The sequence below is a fragment of the Oreochromis aureus genome, linkage group 4 (genome assembly GCF_013358895.1).
Source record: "Oreochromis aureus strain Israel breed Guangdong linkage group 4, ZZ_aureus, whole genome shotgun sequence".
Taxonomy (NCBI): domain Eukaryota; kingdom Metazoa; phylum Chordata; class Actinopteri; order Cichliformes; family Cichlidae; genus Oreochromis; species Oreochromis aureus.
The window spans coordinates 9112548-9139436 of NC_052945.1; the positions used below are offsets into that span (position 1 = coordinate 9112548).

Genomic DNA, 26889 nt, shown 5'->3' on the forward strand with positions numbered 1-26889 from the left:
TCATTCACTCAGGTAGAAAACAGCACTGCTCATTTGTTCCAGGCAAAAACCCACTTCTCCATTTGGGCTATATTTGAAGGATTTCACCTTTCCCTTACCCACTGAAGGAAATTTTAGTCCTCTTTATCTTTGTGCAGATTATTCACCATCTGTTAATCATGAAGATAATGTAACCTCAACCACCTGGCATAGAGGCAATAAGCAATGAGGGGGGAAGGGTCAGAGGGATTTTTATACACACAGCATTAGAGAGGGTTAAGAGGTGATATAAGAACTGAGTGAAATGAAAAAGCGTAAAAATGACTGCCCCGTAGCCAGTGCTCTATTTACCCAGTGATGGGTGTAGGGGTAAACTGCCCTTGAGATACTGATCTATTGGTTTGTTGGCGAGACCATGTTCATCTAGGCCATCTGTGGCTCAAGGGGGGCAGACACGTTGATTAGATGTCGCTCAGAAAACAGCAAGGGATGCTTTGAGTGTGTCTCATCATACTGCTTCCTTCTCTTCCCTCTTTTCATGCTGCCTCCATCCCTCCAAATGCAATGACTTAACTAACGTGCCTACTCGAGAGAGTCCAAATAAGCAGATGAAATCGCTGAAACTCTTATGGTGCTGGAAGTGTCTGTGAGGTTATGATTTTGGAGAGCATGTGGGACTCACACTAAGGCACATGTTTGCAGAAAACATGCACACATAAATACATGCACACACACTTTACCCCACGGATGACTCTTCCAAGTGAAGGGCAGCGGATTACAGGCCAGTAAAGGCTTAGCATGTAATTCAAACCATTTTCCATCACATTTATACTGACTTGAGGCCAAATCCCACCTGATTAACATGTCAGTCAGTGGGGACGGCACCTGCTGTATTAGTGCTGATCAGAGACAAACAGTGACACACATACAGGTGTAAATGAAATTTGATTGGCTTATGTCATCATTTTGGTCGTGTGTGAGGGACCAAGCAGCCAAAGCATAGAGGACACAGGCAAAAAAGTATCTTCAAAAAGGGTTTTCTTTATTTTAACCCTCAAAAAAATCCAAAATTAACAAAATTCAAAAACATACTTAGCAGGCCCGTAAAAGAGGTCAACTAAATATAACTCTACGAAAAATAATTTCCAGAAACTTAAACAAAACAAAGTGAGACACAACTTAACTCACAAACTGACCTAATTACAAAGACACATGAGGGTAGCTTTTATAATGATTTGGCCAAACCATTTATACACAATAGGGGGGAAACAAAAACACACACTAATATCAACTAAGCACAGAATAACCTAACTAAACCTAAAACACCCCTGCTCCTGGTAAGCCTATGGTTGGTCCTGCTGAGCAGGCATTTTGTTCTCAGAGTCCTCAGCCACGCCTTTTGCCCAGACAGGAAACAGCCACCGCCCAAACCCAGGTAACTCAAAGAGAGAAAAACATAATTAATATAACAAAACATTTTAGAAAAACCACACAATGTTACTATGCGCGCGCCTCATAATACCAGTGTTAGGTTTAACCAAATGATGAATTAAATTAATGAAGAAAACTGCAAAGCAAACTAATAAAGTAAAAAATGGACTGATTTACCCCTGTGTGGCTGATGCCATCACATCGTGTAATAAATGTTTACTTACAAATGGTGTTTCAGAATCTTCATCACATAATAGTTTTTAATGCACAGAACATGCAGACTAATAATTGACTAACAATCAGGCATCTATTGACAAACAGCCCTGCAGCAAAACATTTTATGGCATAAAAGATTACACACACACACACACACACACACACACACACACACACACACACACACACACACACAGTTACACAAACACAGTCACATAAACAAAGGATTTAAAAAGAAGTGCGTCACTCCAATCTTTTTCATACTTAGGAGGCTCACAGAGTATGACGTGGTAGCTTAATTTGATGTGATTCTAATGACATTCCCGGATGAGCCTGTATGTATTTTAGGATACTGCTTTGCCTGTTTTATTAAATGAATGGCCTCTATATATATACTTACAGAGTCGAGCCAGTGATTATCTTTCATACATAGGAAAGACTTTCTGGGGAACTGGTCACAACTTACCAGACTGAGTCTACCCCAGAACTATTCTATTCAGGTTCATTTTTCTTTCCATCTTCAGTGTGAAGGCTTAGGGCTTCAGCTAGAGCTGCATGACCCCAGCTCATACGACTTTCACAATATTTCACAACAGCAAAGGTCAAAAAGCAATTGGTTACATTACAGCAGGCATCTGGATTGGCTGCACTGCTGCATACTTCATTTGACATAAATGTGTCAGATATGTATGGGATAGCAGGCAAAATGGCAGGGTGTGCCTTTTTTTAAATATACTTATTTCAATAAATACAGATTGCTAGATTAACATGCTTGGATGCTGTCAAAGTTTAGAATAAAGTTGGAATACTGTGTAAAATAAAAACAAAATGCATTAAATCACTACATTTTGTTTAGGTATGTCAGTACATACCTAAGCAAAAACACTATTTAGCGCACTCTGAAGCTACTTCAGTATGTAGAACAGCAAGTGAACACATCAATTTATACAGCTTCTGCTGTTCAGCACTGATTCAGACTGTCCTTTGTTCAGTAGTACATTCATTATTGAGTCCAAGCTGTTCAGTGGTGTTTCTATTCAGCACAAAGTAGACTATGCAAGCAATTCAAATAAGGTTAAAAGCTGTTAGTAATGAAATAGTGATTTAATTCCTGTGACTTTTGCTGGCTTTTATAGGGCTTTTATTGTGTTATTAGGCTTTTAACATTTTTTATTGTGCATTTATATCATTGTCAAAAAAAGTTCAGACATACTGTATACTGTACACCTGCATTTTGCTTGTGTTATAAGAGCGAACAGCCAACTGACTAACCAATATGAAACATTTTTATAGCTATTGAAATAACGTCTGACCTTACAAATGCAAGGGAACAAACCATGCTAATATTAAGGCTGGCTAAAATCAAAACAAGCATTTCTAAATGTGTGCTGACACGGTCTCTGCTTCTGAAATGATCTGAGTCATACATGTGTCAAATACACAGCCTCATTGTGGACAATCTGCTTGCAGATTCAGTGTACTCTCCCTGTTTTTTTTTTCTCCTTAACAGTGATGAGAGAAGCTTGCTACGTCTCACACACACCACAGGCTGAAGACCTGTGACTGAAGATTGGCCTTGTTCCAAGAAGGCAGAAAATAAAAGATATTAAATGTGAATTTTTGACATTTCTTGTCCTTCTGCAAAAGAAAAAATAGTGATGTTAGATCTAAATTAATCACTCTAAACACCAAAAAAAGTAAATAGGAACAGTTTGGAACCACATAAACTGGAGTGCATCTACATTTTATGAGCAAAACACAGAGAGATTTGTTTTTCTCTGTGTATTTAGGGCTTATATCAAGGACAGACTAAAACAGTAACTCAAACTGGGAATTCTATGTGAAACTTTGGTTATGAATTTGTCCATTTTCCATTTTTTGCAGGCATAAAACAGACTGGTGCATAATCAGACGATTTCAATCCCTGGCTGGTTGATCAGTGCATCTCTAATTAAGCCCCTGTAAAAACATGATCCAATGTGGAACCTAATTTAAGTAAAGCCTTTATTTTGTTCATAGTAAATATTTTTATAGAGACTATAATGAATGGTGTGTTAGAGAACATTGTTACAAAGCTGGGAGATGCCCACACATTCTCACGATTCTGGTTTTAGGCCACGGGAAGCAAACCCAAACCCTATTGACAATTCTACACTAATTTTCTTTGCAAGCCCCCTGATCATTTTACAGTTAGGCAGAAACAATCAACCAATTAAATTAAGACTCTACTATAAAAAAAGGAATTGCTAGAAAACCCATGCACATCACATCCCCACTAGGATTAGGATGAAATTCACAAATCTTACAGATTTTTATTGATGTGCTTTGTAAAAATCCAAACAGTCAGCATAAAAGTTGCAGTTTAAAAAAAAAAGTTTTGGAACCATAGAGATCCAAATCAATTAACTTAGAGAGAGACAAGTCTTTAGAAGATCCTGTACAATCCACTGGTTTGTGACCTTGTGGCCAAGAGATATATCACTATCCTGCTGGAAGTCACAGCATTACTAAACCAATTCAATACTTCCAACAAAGTAAAACCTGTAACAATGAAAACATCCTCTGAGTCTACTGTTGCAAGATAAAACCTTTTCTATCAGGCAACACAATCTTCTTCCAGCACACAAAAGCCAAGACACAATAAATGTTGAGAGCGTCAACAGCAATCAGCAACTTGGAAAAGACAAAAACAAGGGCGATATTTGTCAGTATTCAAACCTAATCAAGTCACGCACAAACTTTTCCTTGCATGTAGGCTTTTGGAATAACATTACCATTTGGCTTCATTATCCTATAAGACAAAAAGATAACACAAATTATTCAGCACAACAAAGTCATATTGAATCAGCTTTACACTTAAACACTGGCACTGGTTCAGGCCACTTTCTGAGAACGGACATAACATAAGGGAGAGCAAAGTGGAGCCCCTCCCTGTGTTGTTTGTTTTCTTGCTGGAGGTGGACAGTCTTACAGTCACCCATGCATGCAAGGCCAGTCTGTTGTAATTTAAAGGCTCAGTTGTTTAATAAGCTAGGTCTTAATTTGTTCATAGTGCCTGTCCTCAAAAACACAGGGGGAAGCTCAGAGAATATTCGGTGAAGGAAAGAAAGGAATGTATGCACCGTGAGATGAAGATTAGCAGTGCTACCTAAACAGTTACTGCTCACCCTGTGACACTCATATTCACTACACTATACACATTTTCCTAGAATTTGTTTGGAAACTATAAAATACTGTTTGTAAAGTGAATGTGAAACTTGACTGCATTTATGGCACACGTTTAAGGAAACAATCCTCCACTAATCTCTCTAGAGCAATCTACCAAATAATAATTTTCTTTGTAAATTATTATTAACTGCTTAAGTGCATCCAGTATTTCAGTATTTTAGTAGGAGGAGTTAATGAGTCAAGCAGAGCTTTGGCAGGGCCCTGGGAGTCCAGAAGGTGTGGAGCCTATTACTGTAAAAATTCTGTCTTCCCGTCCTTCCTGCTTAACTAGAAATCACAGGGCTAATTAGCTTTTTAGTTAGCACTCAAGACAGCAATTAGACTCAACTAATACTCACAGCAAATGTGTTCCTAGACAGCAACACTGCTGATGTATGGTCCAAAATAACATGTTATTGTAATCACACTATATTTTTCACTAACACAGTAATGTAGTGTGTTATTGCACCAAATTTAGTAATTACATTACAATGCATGGCAGTACTGACTCCAACACTGCTCATGACATATAGCATAGTCTACATAACATGCGCTGTAAACACACAAATACACACAGGTTGGCCTCCCATGAGGCACTGCAGAGAAAAACTCTACTGTAAATGATACATCCAGTATTTTCCCTTTGATTTTCCCTTTGACAAAAAATGTGCCATGCTGTTTATAAAAACGCTTTTCAAACAGCATGAATGACACAGGAGATCCAGCATAGCCAGAGTCCAGCAGGCAAATAGATCAGGCAGCCACAGAGATAATCATTATACAGGATTGCACTGTGCTCTCCTCAAATCTTTGGCCACCTCAGGCAATTAAACCCAAACTGTCATGCAGGAGGCATGTTTAAGCACAGTGGTCCAGTAACCACACTGGCACAAATGTCTTTACATAGAGGTGCATTGCCCAGTGTGTGAATGTGTGTGTGAATGGGTGGATGACTGGGTGTCCTTAGGGACTAGTAAAGCGCTATACAAATACAGGCCATTTACCATTTACCATTTTAATGACAGATCAAAGGAATTTTCTGTAAGAGGTAAGTGTGTATTTTTTGCTCATAACTGTCAGTATATCTGCAAACAAATATTTAGAATCTCTAGTCAATGGACAAAACCTAAGATAGCAAACGTTTCCTGGGTTTCATATCTAGTCAGCTTGTAGTCCCAAAAAATTGACAAATAACTGGTCAATAGTCTGACAAAGCTTCAGTCACATGCAGACTGCAAACTGGAAATCAATAGCTTTTGTGGCAATTTAGGTTTTCATTATCTTTATCTGCTATTGTGACCAGAGCACAGAACAGTGCAGGGAGCTGGGATGTCTGCTCGCTACACCAGAAGCCTATAAGTGAAGTGGGCAGATACCTAATCTCAACTTTAATGGGAGCAACTGTAGAAACTAGCATATGATACGAAGGAGTAGGAAATATAATAGAGGTCTGCCAAAGCAACCAGAACCTGGTGTCTCCACCAGTGACTAAACATCAGCTACAAAGTAATGGAGGGCCAGTGGATTGGTTTATAAGCTAATGAGAGTCAAGTGCTCAGACAGAAACAGGATTCACAGGCTGGTCTGTAGGATCATTACCAATAGCATTTTGGGGGTTGGTGTTTGGTTGTAACAGTGAATATTCTCACTGAGGTTCAGCTGGTGCGAAGGAGGGACAGATGTCTGCTTTTATAATCCTAACGTCATCTCAACAAAATAAAAATAAAAAAATCATAATATAATCTATAAAAGAAGATAGATGAATTATGATTCTTTATATAAAGTCAGAATCATGGCTGTAAATGCAAAAAGATCATTCAAATAGTACATTAAAAGCAACAGAATGTCTCGTATTCTGTTTTTCTTCAAACCAGTGCACAGCCTTCATCTTGCTTTCTGTCACTGGGTGAAAAGAGCAGTTAGAGAGAGAGCTGCAGCAGGAAAAACAAGATTTCAGTGATAAAGCAGAACTGTTCATACACATGTTTGCTGTTTTTGGGGGGGTGGGTGAATATGGGTCTGTCATGGCATAGTCACTAAGTGGCAACAAGGGTAATTTAAAACATAATTATAGTCACTTCTGTGAGAGAAGTCAGCTGATGTGGTATATAAGTCCAATGAATGAATATTTGAATATCAGGGCACAACCCTAAAGTCTATGACCTTAAAATATCAAAACTATTAGACCAGTCAATGTACAGTAACATTTAATACACAATCCCTCTACCCAACTAACACATAATAAAACAGAGCCACTAGCATCCCTTTTAGTCTTGTTAAATTTTAGGTTTTACTTTGTTTTCAGTGATGAGCTGTCACATCCTATCTCGAGAGCTAGCTAGAGAGAAAATGTAGCTGAGCTGATTCCATTCAGTAGTCCACAGAATGAAACCTTTAGGTGCCTCACTTTTATTTCAGTGCTGAAAAAAAATCGAGATAATTTTGAATGGATTTGTTTATAACCTGTGTGATTATCTAAATGCTCATGCTACCTGCCAACAGCTTTAATTTCAGGGTTTTTATAAGATCCTTTATCTTATGCCTGCATCCAGATAACGCCCTGAGATCAAACACTAAAAACAGTGACAGCTTCCAGTTTAAATGTTTAATTCATTGTAGTGAAAGTACACGTATTTATTTGGGGCAACTAAAAACTTAGTTATCTCTACTGTCACTATTTTGGATGTTTCTGTGACATGGCAATGCTCCGCCTCATTTCCATAATCCTTCAGATAAGGAAAGCGACAGGTAACATCCCTGAGCTGAACATTAAAATTTTTTTGGGCTGAATATTATAGCAATAACAGCTTCTGATAATCACACAGTGAATATGCTGACTGGTGTTTCACCTACAGCTGGTTGCCTGACAGCGTTTTACTAAGTATGTGGAGGCTGCCAGATGCCTAATACATTTTTATGTTTTGCAATCTTTTGACTAATTCATTAAAATCTTTCATCTTGCTTGCCTCCACAGTAAAAGAAAAACGTGTGCGCAATTACATGTACAGTGCACGGCCGTAGTGCTGCTATAAACCCAAATCTACTCTCTTCAGATCCTTGCTGGCCACGAAAGCACATAGCAATTGAGCAGAGTAGGATAATAATGAATAGCAGCCTGCATTGCTGCGCACTTTGCAATATAATCTACAAAACAATCGAGTGAGGTAGTGATAGAAAAGGCAGGGAGGCAGAGGAAAAGAATGACCCCTCAGAACTGCTGAAATAGCACTGCAGGCTGAATGATTGCACAGCTACTCCACAGAAAAAGAAAGATTGAGAGGGAGATAGAGAAGTAATGCACTGAATCTTCTCGTTTATGCTCTCTTTACTGTTCAGCTTTGCTGTAGAAAGCTTTCAGCATTATAATAAACTTCACAGAGTGGCACAGTCTTTTCACACTTTTTCCACTGTGTACCATTTAACAGTCTGTTTTGTGTACATATGTCTGTTTTCTGTCTAATTACTGTGCCCTTCCACCCTTTTACCCGCTTCCTCCTCTCCTCGCCTCTCCCTCTCTCCTTGTTTCTGTCTCTGGGTGATGAGTCAGGGAGCAGCAAGGGGTCCAAGATATTTGCATCACTACCTCGCCTCATTTCCTTTCCTAATGGGAGACATGGGAGCATGGCAGCAAGCAGAAATGGGGGCTGAAGAGTAATGGATAGGTGGGTGGAGGGGTTGAGAAAGCAAGAGATAGACAGATGGAGAAAAAGAGATGCTATAAAAAGAAAGACTGGATGATGAAGGGTGCTCAAGTAGGTTGGTGCACACTGAAAGACATATTAGCATTAAAATGGCAAACAACCAGCAATGCAAATGATGTGCGTTTTCATGTGTGAGTCATTTGTAGCCCAAGTGTGTTGATTAAAACAGAGGTAACACTGATTCATTGTTGCTTGCGCTCAGTGACAAGATCAACCTAGACAACCTCCTCTCCACCTCCTCTTTGAGATGCTCGAGAGCTGGCTGATTCATCCACTCTGCTAGTACTGCAATGTTGTTGGTCCTATATGTGTGTGTGCAAGCATGTATGTGTGTGGTGTATGTGTGCCTTTTGGTGGTGGGCAGTCAAGCACTGCTCACTGGTTCACTCCAGTACAGGAGGAGAGGCCCACACATCATCCCCATGACAACACTAGGCTCGCTTGCCAATATGAGCACCTCTACCTATCTAAGTCATTAGGCAGTCAGCCACCGATGCATTACCCATTATCAGATGTGCATAATAAACAGCTAGATCTCCAGAAAAATATGCACAACAAACAAAACAATAAAAAAAGCCTTATGAAATACAATGTAATTTAGTCTGTTCAAAGACCTACATGCCAGCTAATGGGAATGAAGGAAACACAAAAACAGGTCCCAGTCCCTGACTGCCACTACTCCCTGTTGTGGGACTCTATCATCCAGCTGCAGGAGGTGATTTGGACCTGGAAGCATCCCTGTTTGCCATCCATCTGGTACTGCACTGCTGGGAATGGATTCAGTGTATGTGTGCCTCTGTTTGCAGCAGTGGAAGACTGCGTGCCAGACCCCTGGGCTGGCACCACTCTGTGCAAAACCTAATGCTAGCGTTATTGTTCTCCAGGGGGAATGAGGTTTGTGTCCCTGCACAGCTGAGCAGGCTACAAGCTGAAGAGAGAGAGGGAAGTCAGGAGGGGGGGCACGAAGGGTATGCCTGGAAGGATGAAAGAGGGAGTAGCCAACCGTGGAAGTTTTTACTCAGGGTAATGCCTAGGGCGACAGTTAGGGGAAGGAAGGGAGGAACTGTACACACTTGGAAACAAACATCCGCCACAAGCTTCTGCTTTGTCACTGCATTATAATGAATGTGATCACCTTCATTCCAATAGCCAAGCTTTCCAGCTGCACAAAAACTAAATAATGACATGAATGAAACCACATTTATTCCAGTGGATTCTGAGACTTGTTTCTTATTAGTTCTCAGGAAATAATATTTCATACGTTACTTCCTAAAGCGGCCAATACATTACAAAAAAAGTGTTTCTCAGATGATCGACACGCCCCAAATTCATTCTCTTTACAAATCTGACATCCTGTATACAAAAACACTTTATGCTAGCATGGGGCAGAGGTAAAAAAAAAAAAATGAAGCATTTAAATGTTTTATTCAAGTACTTGTTTTCCTCTACATCTAGAACTGCATGCAAAGGTTTTAGGCACTAACACTACATGCTTAAATAATAATAATATACTTGCATACAGTTTTTCAACTTGCTGGTTGTTACAACCATGCTGGACACCCTGAGAATATTTTTCACAGGATTTTGGCTATATCAGTCTGAGATTACATAGATCGAAGCAGTTGACTTGATAACATAGGGGTCAGGACTCTGCAAGGGCCATGTCAACTGGATTTGTTTTTTTCTCTTGAGAGTTCCTTATTCCTTATCGTATTTATATAGATGATCTATATTGAAAACTTCTGGTGGGGTAGTTGCATTTGTCTCACTTTTAGCACACTGCAGAACATGTTCAGATGACAAACACAGAATCTCATTACTGGAAGTAAACAGTTTGGTTTAGGCAAACGGTTGTAGCTGGGTAAAGCATGCAAAAGGCAGGATTCATGACATCCACTCAACCACTATGAATTATTTCTCCAGGCAGTTACTTGCTCTATTTTAACATGAGCTCAGACATCACAGAAAATTTGTGCAAGGTAAAGTCCATTAAATGCCTAATCTGACAGGCTAGGACAAGTGATTTCACATACAACTGTGCTGAGCAATGTCAAGACAAGTTCAAGTTTATCAGCACCTGACAGATATAGGATTTTTAATACTACAGACATTGACATTTGGTAATTTAAAAGCCCCAAATTCTGATATATAGTCCAATATTGTCTTTCAGGCACACAAAACATCAACAGAGTTTGGTAACATTTGTTATGATTATCTCCATCAGCTGTATGCTGTGTTTGCCATGTTCCAAACACATGTTGTAAATGAGGAAGTTGCAAAATCTTATTTGTCCATTTAAGATTAACCACGGACAAAAAAATCGCAGATGAGAGTAAAGTTGAGCAAAACATCTTCGGTAGACAAAATCGTGGGTTAACAAACAGAGTAAAACATGCAGGTTGATAGTGTATCACCATTGCAGTGAATGCACCACTTGCTTGGATGTATATAAAACTTCAACACATAAATGGCAAGGAACCCCCTTGCATTATAAATTCCAAGTCAAAGGAAGGTTTCATGAGTACTTGTACAGCTTCCTGCTCAAACTAAACCTGAGATCAAAACACTTTGTAAATCTGTTTTATAATTGAGGCCCCTGTGCTTCAGTGCATGTGTAATATTGGCTTATCTCTGGCTGTTTATGTAAGGTGGTTGTTATTCTGCAAAATGAATTTGTGACCAACTCTTTGACGCTGTGATGGTGACAACTGATTGACCAATTTAACAGTATTGCCTGTTGGATAAGATCAAGGGAGCCCCTGAGAAACACAGTGCATCTCAAAGAATTTATAAACCATTTACTTGAACATAAAGTGAAAGTACAACACGATAAATGTCACATTCAGCTGAACAATCTCTTTTTTCCTTTCTTTCTTTTTTTTAAATAACTCAGCTTTAAGCTATACATCCATGGTGAATACGCAAGTCTTTCAAACTTAGTTACATAGGCTTTGTGCCAAAATCTTGCCATTTCTTAATTGACAACTGAATATATCCTGATGGATACATTTGTTGGACTTGTCTTTTATTACAGTAGGAGGAGTACGAGTGTTCTGACAGCCATTAGAGGGCCAAAACACTGTTAACATGTGTGGTTGCACTTTAACTCCCTGAGATGCTGATAGATACTTGTTCCCAGTTAAAACAATTATCTCCTCACTCCTTCTTTAATGGGGATTGACATTTAAATGAAGTAGTTAATGTGTGCCAAGGACAGAGTATGCCATGTTAACAATTAAAATGTTGCTTAATGGAGCATGCCAGAGCTATTTTGAGTGCATGTTGTAGGAGAAAGAATAGTGCGTACTCTATTAGTCAGAAACCAGAGCGAATCCCTGAAGTGGGCCAAGGTCAGAGCTGCTCCTTCGTTTCTAGGCTAGCTGCTCGTCATCCAGGCACTTCAAAACCCTGACAAAAATCATTAACATAAACACCAACCTGGGAGAAGGCTTTTAGCATACAAAAAGTGGCCATCGAGAATGTTCTGCCATTTATGTAACACCTCTTTTGGCATGTTGAAAAGCAAGGGCTAGCAGGTTTACATGCAAGCTGAGAAGTGCCCTCAGGGCCCATTGCTCCTCTCTTTTAAAGACAGGCTTCATCTTTTCTCTTGCTGTTTTTCCTGGTATAAAGATTTATTTTTACACTGTTAGAAAGACTTGAGCTCACTGTTGCAAAGTGTGATGAACCTCGCTCATTCACATTTGCTTAGGAGACTGGAATGGACTTGAGAAACAAGCAAAAGAAAAAGAAAAAAACAAAACAGGTATACCAGGGATACTTGTCTCTACTGTATGTGGACAGCAGGAACAAGACGGAGCAGGAGGGAGGGTTGTTCCAGGGGAAGGTGGAGGAGGAAGTTACAGAAATACAGAGCTCCAGTGTGTGTTTTTCCTACCAATCCCGTCCTTCAACCTTAAACCCTCTAAAGGCTTCAGAACCCCTCTGTCCTGAGCCAGTGGGGGAACAAGGGTGTTCTCTATGTTCTTGCTGCCTTGTGAGGGGTTAGTTTCCCATACACGCAGGTTTTTGGGGTTAAATATGCGAGCTGTGTGTTCATGTGCCACAGTAAAGTTTACCATGAAGGAGGAGTGCCTTGGTACAAGCTGTGAAGTGGGAAGGCTGTCGAGATCCAGCGCAGGCAATGACTGAGCACAGTGTTGTAAACATTTAACAAGTTCTATCCTGCTTTCAGAGCAAGTTTATGGATTCTTATTAAATGCTTCAAAAAATGTCTTGAAAATCATCCAGGTAAAAGTAAAAGGTTGTCTAAAAGTTGATGTCATTTTAGGTATTTTAGCATATTTCATTTAGTCTGAAAAGGCTTGAAGGTTCAAGTTCATAGTCAATTATCCTGGATTCAATTGAGGGATATTTCAAATTCAGACATATTTTAGATCCCTTTTGTAAAGCACTATAGGTTTACACTAGCTTGAGTTGGGGAGGATATAATAATATTGCATAATTAAGCCTGTGCCCATAACTCAGCGACAATGATATGAATTTTTATTGCTGCTTTTCACCTCAAATACTTTGTATTTCATTTAAAGTGAACCTGTTATACTCTGTTTCATTTTATTCTAGGGCTCCACTGGAGTAGTTTTGTGTAATTAATGGTTCAAATAGTATTTATTTTTCTTGTACTGGAACTTGTACTTGGCGTGGGGTTTCTGAGTTCACAAACAGAACTGTGTGCCTCAGATGACCAGTAAATCTCATTTAACAATTCATGAATACAATGTCACGTTCTCAGTGCCAGAAGTGCTTTATAGGGAAAAAGCTGTGATTTTCAGTCGACTGCTTGTTTTGTTGTTGTGGTTTTTTTGCTTGTTGTTTTCCATTTCTTGTTGTTGCTCAAAAAAATATGTAATTATGTAATTCATTTCAATGACATCATGCAGAGCCAGGACTAGAAAAAAAGTCTCAAATGCAGACTTTAGAAGAGTCTGAACCTTAACCTTTTCACCTTTAGAGATTATTTGCACACAGGCTTTCTTCATTCCTTGATATACATGACTCCTGTGTAGTAACGCTGGCATCTTGTTGGCACACTATATATACTACTATATTTCTAAAATAAACAAATAAATGACTTCACTGCAATTTTCCCACTTAGATAAAACCATTGAGAGGACCAAACTGAAGCCTCTGATGAACCAGTTTTGGCACCTGGACAGTCCTGGTACAGCATCTTCAATTGTCAATTTGCATTTCAGAAGCTACTTAAAATACTGAATGCACTGATTGAGGTGTAATGGGTTTGCCACACCTGTGGTTAATCATCTTTGATTACTTGTCAGGGATCTGTCCTAGAATAGATCTGTGCTCACTCAGTAACAGCCACATAGCCTTTAAAGGACTGCGGAAATTTCCATAATGAGACTGACATGGATATTTTTGCCACCTCAGTGTAGGTGGGGGAAAAAGTTTGCTGCTGTCCAGAGATGAAAACTAGCTGCTGCTACTGGGATGTTGGTTTGTGCGAGCCATGTTTGTCTAAGTTGGGGTTTATGTGCATTCACCTTCAACATACTTGTTTAGTAGAGCACAGAAAGGGATCAGATGTCCTCATGTTCACAGCTTCCGATATACTCATATTTCCTCTCCTAGTTTGCGGTGAAAAACAGCACAGCTCCATTGTTTTCGCTTTCACCTCAGTTACCTAGCTATTGATTTCCTGCGGACTTGGGGGTTCAATTTGTCTGAAGAAGAATAGTGCACTGTTTTGATTCTTGCCTTGATTCTTCAAAGAAAGTCACTGAGGCATCACTGGGTTGCAGATCTTGTCGCACCCTGCTCACTTCACTGAGAGAATGAAGACCCTCAGGAACCTCTGAGCTTTTCTCAGTATTGCAAATGACAGTTGGTCAAAAAGAGTGGTGTTGTTTTGATATCAGAATTTCTAACTTCTACATTGGCGATTTTTTGATGCCGAATCTGATGTCACAACAAGAATTTGCCATATTGATGGGATAACATTTTTGAATATTTATACAGTTAACAGACTGCAAAATGGTGATGAGGTAGTGGAGTGAATGAGAAGTGGTGGGACTATGTGAACACAGCAGTTTATGTGGACACGATCAAAGGAAAGAGTGAGAAAGTACAGCTGGAGTTTGTGTAGTGAAACAACCTGTAGTTAAACTGATTAAAATAAAAGGGGTATATTTAAGCTTTATTTAGTTGTTAGCACCTGTTGACATCAGCTATCTACAATCTTTTGGAGGTAAGTCGTATCTGTACTTTCAGGTATCTTTTCCTTGCTTTGGCTTGAAAAGGACTGTATGTGACTCTTCAGAGAGCAGGTGCATGCATTCCTCCACTCTCTTTATCTTGTGTTGTGCACACTCTGTGACAGCAGTGTCTTTGCAATTGTTAGCCCGACCCCAGTAGACCCTGTTTTGTCAGCAAAAATGCTCCCAGGAGCAGAGCACTGAAAGATTCCCATTCTTCTTTTTACTGAAAGGAAGAAATATATAGTTCAATTATAGGGTCTATCAGGCTAGCGTGAGTTCTGGATGGCCTAAATTGAACTGGTGGGAGACAAAGCCAAGCTGATGAGTAATATAGTACAAGTGGAGCTCCCTGTACCCTCAGCTTTTGCCTCCTCACTGACTTAACATACACACATATACACTGAATCATTAGTAGAATCAGTCTTTTAAAATTTACGGCTGGAGTCAGGATATGTCAGAAGTACTATAGAAGCAGCAACTTGCCAAACAGGTAAGAAATGGAGAGAGAGACAGTGAATCAATTCTGTTAACAGAAGTGATTTAGTGGATCAGCGAGTCGATATGTGCATCAGCTGTGCGAGTTAAGAGTTGATGTCTCGGCTGCTGCTGCAGGGCTAAGAGGGATTTTGAACCGGAGGAAGTGGAGTTAATAAGGAATCTCAAAGAGCAGAGAGCTGGCCTTGCTTTCTTCATCCACTCGCGGCCCACCAGTTTGACATGGAGGATAAGGGGCCTCCAGCAGAGTGCAAACGCACATCACCCACACACTCCTGCAACGCAGAAATTAAAATCACCTCAGCTGTAAATGAGAAAATGGATAGAGACAGATACCGCTGGAAAAAGTGCACGCACCGACGACACAAAGTAAACAGTGTGAAAGCATACTGAGACTGTGGAAAGAATAAACAATCTCAATTTTCTAGAGCGGCTAAGGCTACATATGGTAAAAGCCTGATAATCTGACTTCTAATCCAAGACCAGGCCCCCACTGATAGGTTTGCTAAGCCCTGGTTCATTGTGAGGATATGAGCAATTCTGAGTCAGCTGCTACGTCAATAGTGGCATCACCGGCTCATCTTCAGTACCAAAAGTGCTACGAGGCTATCTGTGGTGACCTGAGCCTCACCCATCAATATCCAGCCTCCCCTCATCACAGCCTGCATGGTTCAATAAGAGACACAGTAAAACAAGAGTGTGTGCCTCAGAGTCAGCCCTCCAGATGGTGGAGGTTACTGTGATCAGCATGGATTACATGTCTTTCCACCCTGATCAATGAGAGATAGAGGTAGGGGTTGGTGGCTTGGTGGGGTGGAGGAAGCTTTGGTACCACCTCCTGCAGGCTGTAATGACTCTGATAGCTGTTGGGGGCAGGAGAAGAGCTGTTTGCTGTGCTGGATATAAAACAGATGATTGTTTTCATAGGAACGACCCATGAAAGCAAACTGAAAACACACAATCCACAAAAACACTATCTCATTTAGGCACACTGTTAACAATAAGTACAAACATTACACAACTAGCTGACAGGCATGAGTAAAATGTACTAACAGTGAACAAAAACAGTGATCATATTCCTCTCATACTGGCTTCAGTGGCTCCTTGTTAAACTCATAATTTATAGTCCTTCTCCTCAACATACACAGTGCTGAATAATCAGGCCCCATCACATCTTAAAGACTTCACGGTACCATTTTATCCGAAAAAAATCACTTTGTGCAGGTTTACCTATTTGCTACAGTAGGTAGTGTGGTCGCCCCATGATCAGAAGGTTGGGGGTTCGAGTCCACTGAATGGCTACCCTGAGGTACCCCTGAGCAAGGTACCGTCCCTACACACTGATCCCCGGGTGCCCAATGGCTGCCCACTGCTTCACTGAATTTCCCCACGGGGATCAATAAAGTATACATCATTATTATTATTATTGCTAGATGTCGAGCATTTTGAAAAGTGCAGTAAGGTGGATCATTAACCTATCCGGTTCATTTCCTGTAGAACCAGCTCCCAGTTTGCCCTGGGGGGAAATTATGGACTAAAGATCAGGTTTAAAATGTTCATTTTTTCGTAAGGATATCAATGCCTTTCATTATATTAGTTATGCTGCTATAGGCTCAGGCTGACTCACTTCTCAACCTGCATCCTCCAGCTAGTGATGCCAAGTGGCCACATCTTCTTTTCCCCCAGTGTTGCTAAGTGCTTGCTCATAGGGGATCACCACATTGTAGGGGTTCTTTTTCTGTATTGGAAGGTGAAGGGTCCACAGCATCAAAGGGCCTCGTGAACTTTAGTTATTATAAATGTTTCAATTTTCTGTTTTTAGGGAGAAGTGTAACTGGTTTGCAAGATATAATGTTGAGGTCACAAAACGTCTACAGTCAAGTAGAATAATCCCACTTTGTGGCAAAGTTATGAAGTTCCTAAGCAAACCCTTACTGGGGATCTATGCTTCAGTGGGAAATCTAAGCCATAGCAATCTCAAAACTGCAACACCCTGTGAAACCCTACAGCAAAACCTGACATTCAAACATTTATTTGTCACATACACAATCACACAGGGTACAACATGTAGTGAAACGCTTGTGTCCGAGCTGCGATCCTAACGGTGCCATTCCAGGGCTTGGTTGTTGTTTTTTTAGCATGGGCGTCTAGCCAGGACCCTTACTGGATACTGGGTGGGAATCAAACTTGCGACTCCCGCTCCAAAGGTGTAGTCTTACCACTACACTATCCAGCTCCATTCACCGCCCCAGAAATGTGACTATCACGTTGATGCACCCCACAGTTATTGTGACTGGCCTGTTCAGTACATTCAGTTTCTCCTGCACATTTTTGGCTGTTTTTTTCACCATTGTTTTTGAGTTTACCAGTGGGAAAATGACCATCGCCTAAATATGAGGAATACTCATCGAGAATCAATATATATAATCACAAATGCTCAAAAATTCCTAAGGGAAGATGCTAAAACAATTGGAATGGGATTGAAGGAATATACAAAGAAGTGAGGGACAAATATGTTTGACTGCAACAAAGACTGGAGACCAAGGAGGGAAAAAAGTCTCAACATTTTATTTGTTTCTATTGGCTGGCACCATATATAAAACATATAAAACACCAGGACATAACCACAAGGCAATTAACACATAATGCACCAGCACAAGGATAAGTACCGGAAACAGTGTCGGCCAATTACATGGATTGCATCGTAGGCTAAACAACGATTCACCACAGAAGTCTACATCAAGGTAGACACAGGTAAAACCAGTGGGGGTGGGGAAGATAATGACAAGGAGGAAAACCAGAGATACATGGAAACAAGAATCAAATGGCTCAAGAGCCAGTGTAATTCCCAATGTATAACAGGAAGTTGAAATAAGATAAAGCGACTAGCACACAGACCAAACATAGGGAGGCAAAGTCAGGGAAATTCTGGAAACTACGAAAATATGAACTTACAAAAATAAGAAAGACTATCAAATATGTAAATGAACCAAACTCAATAAATACTACACAAAAACTCAGGACCGTGAAACTTTCCATTGTCAACAATTTTCCATAAGCAACGCACAGTGGAAGCAAAATGCTACTGTGATGGAACAACAAATCTTACAGGTACAGTCAGTTCAACCTAAGCCCCCAGCAGATGAATGTAAAGTAGATAATATATAGCAGATCCAAAACACTGTGGGGTGCCAGTCTAACTTGATGGCTGTTAGAGCTGCATATTCATTATTTGTTACTATCTGACATTTGGGTGACACATGCAACAGAAAAAAAACATCTTCCACCTGCTGTTCTGAAATTGTCTTTTGGGATGTTGATATTTTCTCCAAAGATATCCACACTGCTCAAACATTTATGCTACAGGCAGCAGGGCTTTTCATTTTTATTCCAAGCTTTATCTTTTGAATTCCAGCTAAATCCACCTACTATTTTATATGGTAGAGCAAACAGTGGGCGCATGTTTGGCTATGGGAAGAATAATTCTTATTCACACTCTCAGCAAAGGCTTATATCATAATTAACTTCCTTTTTTTCACTAGAAAAATACTAAATAATATGTAAACCAAGGTTGAAGCAAGGTGAGGGCAAACTGTCCTACAATTCCACTAAAAAGCTTTTATAGAGGGTGGTTACTCCCAAAATTTTGCCTCAGATAAATCCATTGCACCCAAATATTTTTACTTAAACTAATGTGTTTCATTTATTAAAAGCAACCAAATAAAAATAGCTTGCAGTGAGGGGGTGGGCCCTTGCCTTGGATTTAACAGTAAATTCCCAAAGCTTTCTACAAAAAAAGCGAACATGAATATTGCTCCAATAATCCTGACATTCAAAAGCCCGGAAAGTGATGAGGGACAAAGACTCAACACGCTATCCAGATTGGGAAACTAGTCATCTCAGTTATAAATAATCCCGATGCCGTGAAAGCAAATGAGTAATACTCTTACTTCTGTCAATAACGATGACTGTTTTGCCTTTATGTAATACGCAGGTCCCACAGATCTCCTCTGAAAGGCTGTAGTTGTGTTTAGCAGCTAACAGATGTGAATATGAGTGACTGTATGTGAAGCAGGGTGTTACTGAAAAAAAGCATACCTACAAAAATAAATGTACAAAAAAAAGAGAAAAGTCAATAAAATGTTTGCATATTCATGAATGCTGCTCATTATGATGGCTCTGATCAAGTGATTTAGCTGCTACCCTACCTGAGAAGTTCAGTTGGACCTAAACAAGCAACCTTTTTAAGGTTTGTTGTTGTTTGGAGTGGTTGAGGTGGTGTACCTGGCCCCGAACATTGAGCCAGTGTTCAGCCCCAGAGCACCATCATTCAGCAGTAGCTCAGCGGCATAAATGCACCTCTGTGTATGTGCATCTGTTTGTGTAAGTGAGTGTGCCATTCTAACACTGGAGCCACTGTGAGTGTGAGTCATTACACATCTGTGAATGTGTGCGTGTAGGCATCTAAGGTTGATGGCAGCGAGGCAGACTTCTGCTGCTTTCTGTTAATGAACATAATGATTTCACAACAAATCAAAATTAGATCAAATGAAGCTCAACACAGATGCTGAATGTGCTACTGAAGAGGTTCTGCCTTCTGACGTTATTGTAGGTGTTGAAAATCGTGATTCCCCTACCCATCTATTATTCCCTTTTGTCTTCCAACTTCACTGTGCCAATTCTGTTTGGGCACAGGGCTCAGAAGGGGGATTCAGGTGTCATGAGGGGATAGAAAAAGGTCCTACACAGGGATGCCAAGAGACAGTAAGGGGTTCAGTTGAGTCACATCTACCGCTCACCACTGAGAAGCAGGCAGTCTCTGCTTGGGATAAGCACCTTTGGTCAGGCATGCCAGTCAGGAGAGTTGAGAGAGGAAGGTTCTAACAATGGGAAACGGAGAGAAGGCAAGTCTCAAGATCTATGGAACTCTGTGTGCAGCTGTCAGAATCCCTGACCCCTACCAAGTCCACCGCCACCTTTCTGTCACATCTAGTCTCACACAGGGCAACAACCCAGGCCAGCTAAAGGCTCTGGGGTAGACACATACCACTACTCCAACTAGACAGCATGGCATGAAGGTCAGGTTTTCATGCCTTTTAAAATAAATATAAACTTTTCACTGCACCCATCAACCAAAGCCATGCACAGCTAGTTATTTGCCCCACTGCTGTGCACCCAGTCCCCTCAGTGTGTGGAAGAAATTCATAATTTATCAACCTTGTGTGTTAATCCATTTGTAATACAACCTCTGAATAAATATGGAGTGCGGTAATTTATCCGGCACTTCTACTTCACCCTTATTCTCCTTGAAGAGCTTTTTTAACTGAATAAATTCTTGTGAAGACAATTTAGCTGTGACTTGTGGTGAAATGCCTTGTACAAATTTCAAGATTGTGTTGAATATGATAGCACATCTACTTTTCCATGACAGAACAGTGATGTCCTCCAGTGCCAGGCTACCCCCAGCTAAGTTGGATTTAGCTGTGTGTTTGTTCTGGCAGACAGAAATGTGACAACATGTGTGTCACAATTTTAGCACAAAACTTTTCAGACAGTCCAACTGAAGGTCACGGTACTGCTCCGATTGGTTTTAGAGCACAGGTTGAAATCAAGGGTATCAGTCATACAGAGAGAGGGATAAAGACTGAACCAGAAAGGTCAAGAATCTACCCACACATGTGTAGATTCAGTTTTGGACCTTGCAGGCTCCAACTGTGTCCGCTCCACAGCTTGAGTGCACTGGTCACCTTTGCTCAGCAGGTGACGATACCACGTAACAGTAACAAGAAAAATGATCATAAAAAAGTCAAAGTAAATAAGCTAGTGGGCAGCTGAACAGCATACGAGTGAAATCAAACAGAAACTTACACTCAGCAATATAAATGCATGTGGATCACAGAAAGTCTTTTTCAAATGCACACATTTAAAAGTATAAATATATCCATAAAGTCTTGACATAGTGGTAACAAGAGTACCATTGCAGTATTCATATTCATCTGTGTGTATGCTTAGCGTTCTGTTTAAAAGCCTTCAAGCTTCAAGCTGATCTCTCGTCCAAGCAAAAGAGAAGATAACCTCAGGGCCATCAAATCAAAAAGAGGGAGATGCTGTGGCCGTTATGAGAATGTCACTGTGAGCTTAAGTGGCTTTACATCTTTAAACACTCACACACAGCCTTTCAGAAAATGTTCATAATTACCGCTATCAGAAAATGTGAGCTGTGTAGAGCTCCCATATAATGCTGTCTCTCTCACTTTTACTTTGCTCATATCATGCCATTTTTAACACTTTTCTCCTCACTTTTTTGTTGGATTCTATTTAAAGTCTCACCAGATGTCTCTGCAGACCTGTGGAGTAAATAATTACATTTCTTCTTTCATGTAAGGTGCCATCTTCCCCACAAAGTAACATCTACAATCTCACAAACAATGCCCATAAAAGAAAAGATCTTTTCAAGCCCCCAAGTAGATGAAATGTAGTGCAGACACAGAGGGAACCCTCTCAAATCTACCGCTAATGCTTCCTCCAAAATGACCCCTGCGAGATGAACAAGGGTTTTCAGCCCTGAACCCTACAATGAGTATAAAGGCACTTTAAAGCATTTTGCTGAGACACGTTTCACCGCTGGCTGCCAAAGTGGAGGTAAAAAACTAGCAACCACAGCTAACAAGACAGGCTGTTTGTTGACTTCTTCTCTGTACCATCAATGGCAACAACCTAAGCAATACTTCAGTCACTCACGCACACCCCGTCTCCACCTTAAACTATATGCCATAGTTTGAAGTAGGTCTATAGTTCATTGAAGAGAAAAAAAAAAAGCCACATTATTTTTCATCCAATTTAAAAACTTCTAGCATACTTTCATAAGCTTTAGAGCAATATTATGTGTTTTACCTGAAATGTCCAAGTGACTCATTCAAAAACAATTTCTTACATTGATCCTGCTCTGCTGTGCATGCACTTCTACCCACATCCACGCAGGATGATGTAGGTGTAGGTCAATTGTTATTGGGCTATTGGAGTAGTGGAAAAAAACGAGAGCTTTAGGTGAGATAATGAAACATTATCAAAACATGAATCAGCGCTGTGCTGAATGTGGCTGCCAGTTATTTTGTCAGCTATAATTCAGATACAGATATCTATTCAATTCAGTTCAATTCAAGTTTATTTATATGATGTGAAATTAGAACTGTGGCCTGTAGGTGCTTTATATTGCAGGGTAAAGAACCTAACATCAGATCACCTATGAGCAAGCGCTGTTAAATATGATCTGTTAAATATTTGTTTGAATAACTTTTTCTTGTTATTCTCAAGTGAAATACACTCACTGGTCACTTTGTTAGGTACACCTGTTCAACAACTTATTAATACAAATTTCTAATCAGTCTAATCTAATTAATATAATCACATGGCAGAAACTAAATGCATTCAGGCATGTATGCAAGACGACCTGCTGAAGTTCAACCCAAGCATCACAAATGGGAAGAAATGTGATTTAAGTAACTTTGAATGTGACATTCTTGTTGAAGGACAGGCTGGTCAGAGTGTTTCTGAAACTGTTGGTCTATTGGGATTTTCCCACACAACCATATCTGATGTTTACAGAGAAAACAGAATACTTTGAGCTGATAGGAAGGTAACAGTAACTCAAACCACTCATTACAAGCAAAATATACAAAGGAGCAACTCTGAACAAACAACACAACAAATCCTTAAGTAGATGGGCTACACCAACAGAGGAGCACACCAGGTTTCATCTTTCTTCTATCAACTAAGAACAGGAAGCTGAGGCTGCAAATTGCACCGGCTCATCAAACAGAGGATTGGAAAAACGTAGCCTAATCTAAAAAGTCTTGATTTCTGCCTCAGCATTTGGCTGGTAGGGCAGAAACAACTGCTGTAAACAACATGAAAGCATAGATCCATCTTTTCTTGCATCGAAGGCTCGGGGTAAAGTAGTGGTGTAATGGTGTGAGGGATATTTTGTTGGGACACTTTGGGCCTGAGCATCATTTAAATGCCACCTGAAAATGCCTAAGTGCAAGCTGCAGACAATGTCCATCCCTTTATGACCACAGAGTATCCATCCTCTGGTGGCTGTGTCCAGCAGGAAAACACACTGTGTCCCGAAACTCAGAATATTTCAGGCCGGTTTCTTGAACACGACAGTGAGTTTCCTGTACTCAAACTGTCTCTCCATTCACCAGATCTCAATCTAACAGAGCATCTTTGCGATGTGGTGAAATGGAAGATTCACATCACGGATGTGCAGACAACAAATCTTCAGCAACCGCATGATGTTAGCATATCAATATGATTCAAAATCTCTGAGGAATGATTCCAGCACCTTGCTGAATCTATTCAACAAAGAATGAAGGGGTTCTGCAAGCAAAAGAGGGTGAAAATTTAGGTTAGCATTTAGGTCAACAATTTTTAAAATGGTTTTGAAGTAGTATGAGGCAAACTTTACTTACAAAGTTCCCTTTCTACAGATCATTTATATGCTAAGGAAGCAAGTAAACAATTGCACATGGCAACATTAAGTAAAATGTAATGTGGTTTGGAATTGACTTTCATAAACATACTTCAAAACTGAGGGAACAGGAAAACTTGGAAAGTTGTGTAATGATAAAACAAAACACCTGATGGGCTGCAAGGATAATTGGATTAATAAGTAACAGACTGTGTAGAAAAAGAGCACCGCAATAAGGCTGAGTCTTCAGAAGTAAACAGGGATTTACAACTTTGTGAGCAAATTGTTCAGCAATTTAAAGAATTTATCTTCTCAATGTAAAAATGGCAAAGGATGTGGCAATTTCATCATCTTCAAAACAAGATTAAAACAAATATACAGAGAATCCAGAAAAATGTACACAATAGTCAACATTAAAAACTGATACTAAATAGCTGTGACCTCAGCCAGTGTATTATAGATAATACATAACTCTGTAGAAGACATCACTGCATGCTCAAAAACACAAAAATCCCTGTCAAGTAATGCAATTCATGACTGCATCCAGAAATGCCACAGAAATGAAATGTTTTTGAAACATGGGATGTATATGTATAATATACATATTGTGTTTAACATGTCAGTATCTATCCAACTTCATGGTGTGCACATATGAGGTAAAAGAGTGCGAGAACTTTACTCTGAAGCAAGGGAAAAAGTATTTGTTCGAATTGCTATCCTGTTAATTATAAATCAAACAAAGTGAGTTTTTTCTTTTTTCTTTCTAATTCATCTCTTCATCATAAAAATGTAGCTTGACCTAACAGTATAGTTTAGGTAACAGGCAACTACTGGCAATGTCTTTTCTAGATGGAACTTGCACTTTGCACACATGTCCACAAAGACTGCTATTACTGTACTGTATTGCTGAAACCCTGTACTGTAATAAATGGCTTGTGGCCTCATGGCAAATGTATCATTACACACTATCTCCTGTTGTTGTCTAGTCTTGGCACAAGCTGTACAATGTCAAACTTTCTCCTACAGAAGAAAAAAAGGTGGCAAGACAAATTACAACATTCATCATCAGAGTAATTCAGCAGGAGAAGCCTTCTCTCAGAGGTTCTCACCATAAATAAACTCTGTATGGATCCGCTGTACTTTGTGAAGCACTTCAAAATCGGCCTTGTGATATTTCACTTTATTTATTCATTGCAACAACTACTGGGCAGTAAGAATACAACAAAAGAGGCATTTAGCTGAAAATCCATCATAAGTGCCAAAGGAGAGTCAGTAACCACTTACTAAAGAAAGCTGGAGATGATTCCAACAATATGCCAACAAACATGCCCTCCTCCCATAGTACCCCTATGTTTGATAGTTCATAAAAGCACTAATAAAAAAAGAAATCTTTAAAAGTCCAGAATTCCTCCATGAGCAAACGTCTGTTATTACTGCTCCCACTAGACCATATGTGACAGAATTGCGGTTAATCGAATCGTAAAAATAGGTCCCATGTGTCACAAGAGATTGCATGCAAAGTCAGTTTTACCTACTTTATAAGCAAAAAATTCTGGAGAGTCTAGTACGATGTAATATGTGCATTTTACACCGGTTACATAGCAATAGGACAAGCTGAACACGTAAAGCTAAAACTAAAGGAGTCTCCTCAACACTATCAAGGGCGATAAGTCTTATTTGATTGCAAATTTAAATTAATGAGCAAGTATTAGAAAGCTTGCAGTGCGTAAAGCCATTTTACTCTGTATGTAACGTGAAGGCTAAAGTGCACTAGAATAACTTTATGTTTTTAGTGACAAAGGGTATCTTGTTAAGTCATATAAAGGGGTGAGGGGTGCATGACCCACAGTTGAATGCATACCAACAAATGAATCTTACATCTAGTCTACCTTTTAGATACCTTTTCTTTCGTTAGGGCTTTTAAATTATGTCTCAATCTTTTTTTTTATCATTTTATTCAAATTTAGCCTATTCCAGAGATTAGTTTGCCAATATTATTTCTGTGAACAAATCAGTTAAATGTATTTTCCATGCGAAACAAGTGATAAGAAAGAGGATTGTTCGGCGGCTCCTGCTGATGCGCAATTACGCATAACCTCAAATATTCACAGTCTTTCCCCAAACCCTAAACTTGCGTAATCCTCCAGCGACTGAGAAAATAAAACTTTACAAGCACTAAAGGAGCCCTTTACTCCACTCTGTTTGAAACCGGCGCATCCACGCACCTGAAAATCCCGCATCATTAAGTCAGTTCAGTCCCGTGAAAACTTTTTGAACCCGGCAGTCTCCTTCACATGTCTACACTCAGAAACAAAGTCGCTTTGCCTTACCGGTCCCGTTCCGTTTCCGAGTTTCCCGGTGCTCGTCAGTGCCCGGCAACGGCAGAAACAGATGGCTTGAGACTGGCAGCCACGGCAAAAAAGCAAACCTGTCCAGTGCAGCGGTTTTGTAAAGTTTAACACACTGCGAAGAGCTTTGGAAGGAAGTGTTTTTTCATAATAATGGCATGCCAGTAGCGTTGAAGAGTCGTGAAAGCCAGCCAGAGCCGTGAGTTAGAAATTTCCTTACAAATGCGAAAAAAAACATTTTTATTTAACTTTTGGCCTCGGTTTAAACAGCATTATGAGAAAACCCCTCTTTACTTAAGATCTAAAAGAATGACAAACAACTGTGTCTTATTTTGAAACACATGACCAGATGTCTTTGCTCTTTTTATGGGTGTCTTGACAGTTCCTACACTGACCCGCTGTTTTACCTCCAGGAACTCATCAACGCGTTCATGCAAACTGTTATTTGTTTTTGGGACCCCAGATAACAGGATCAGTACCATTTCGTTACATATAAAGGTATTTCACGACACTCTTTTATTTTCCCAAATAAGACTCGTATGTATATATTTTTTTCTTCGTACACTCTCCCATTACAACTTGTTTTTCCTAACAGACTTACATAAAATACAATATTTAAGATTCCTTAATTGACATTTATGTGGTTGCACCAAACAGGTAGCTTATTTATTGGTAGCATGACATTTGACTTACTGCAGCACGACGGTGTGCTTTAAAATATTGCTGGTCAAATTTGTCATAGCAGGCATGTTATGATGACGAGTTTATGTTAGGATATTTGAAGGTTTCCCAGGCTCCAAAAG

The 26889-nt window shown here is 39.8% G+C and overlaps 1 protein-coding gene across 4 annotated transcripts in view; it reads right to left on the minus strand.

Annotated features, from left to right (window-relative positions):
- znf385c (zinc finger protein 385C) overlaps positions 1-26191 on the minus strand; it is a 135829-nt gene extending 109638 nt beyond the window's left edge. For all 4 annotated transcript variants that reach the window (XM_031729887.2, XM_031729886.2, XM_039611501.1 and 1 more), the window contains exon 1: positions 26069-26191. The gene's annotated coding sequence lies outside the window, so the exon portion shown is untranslated. The remainder of the gene's footprint in view (positions 1-26068) is intronic.
- Between the last annotated feature and the right edge of the window lie 698 nt (positions 26192-26889).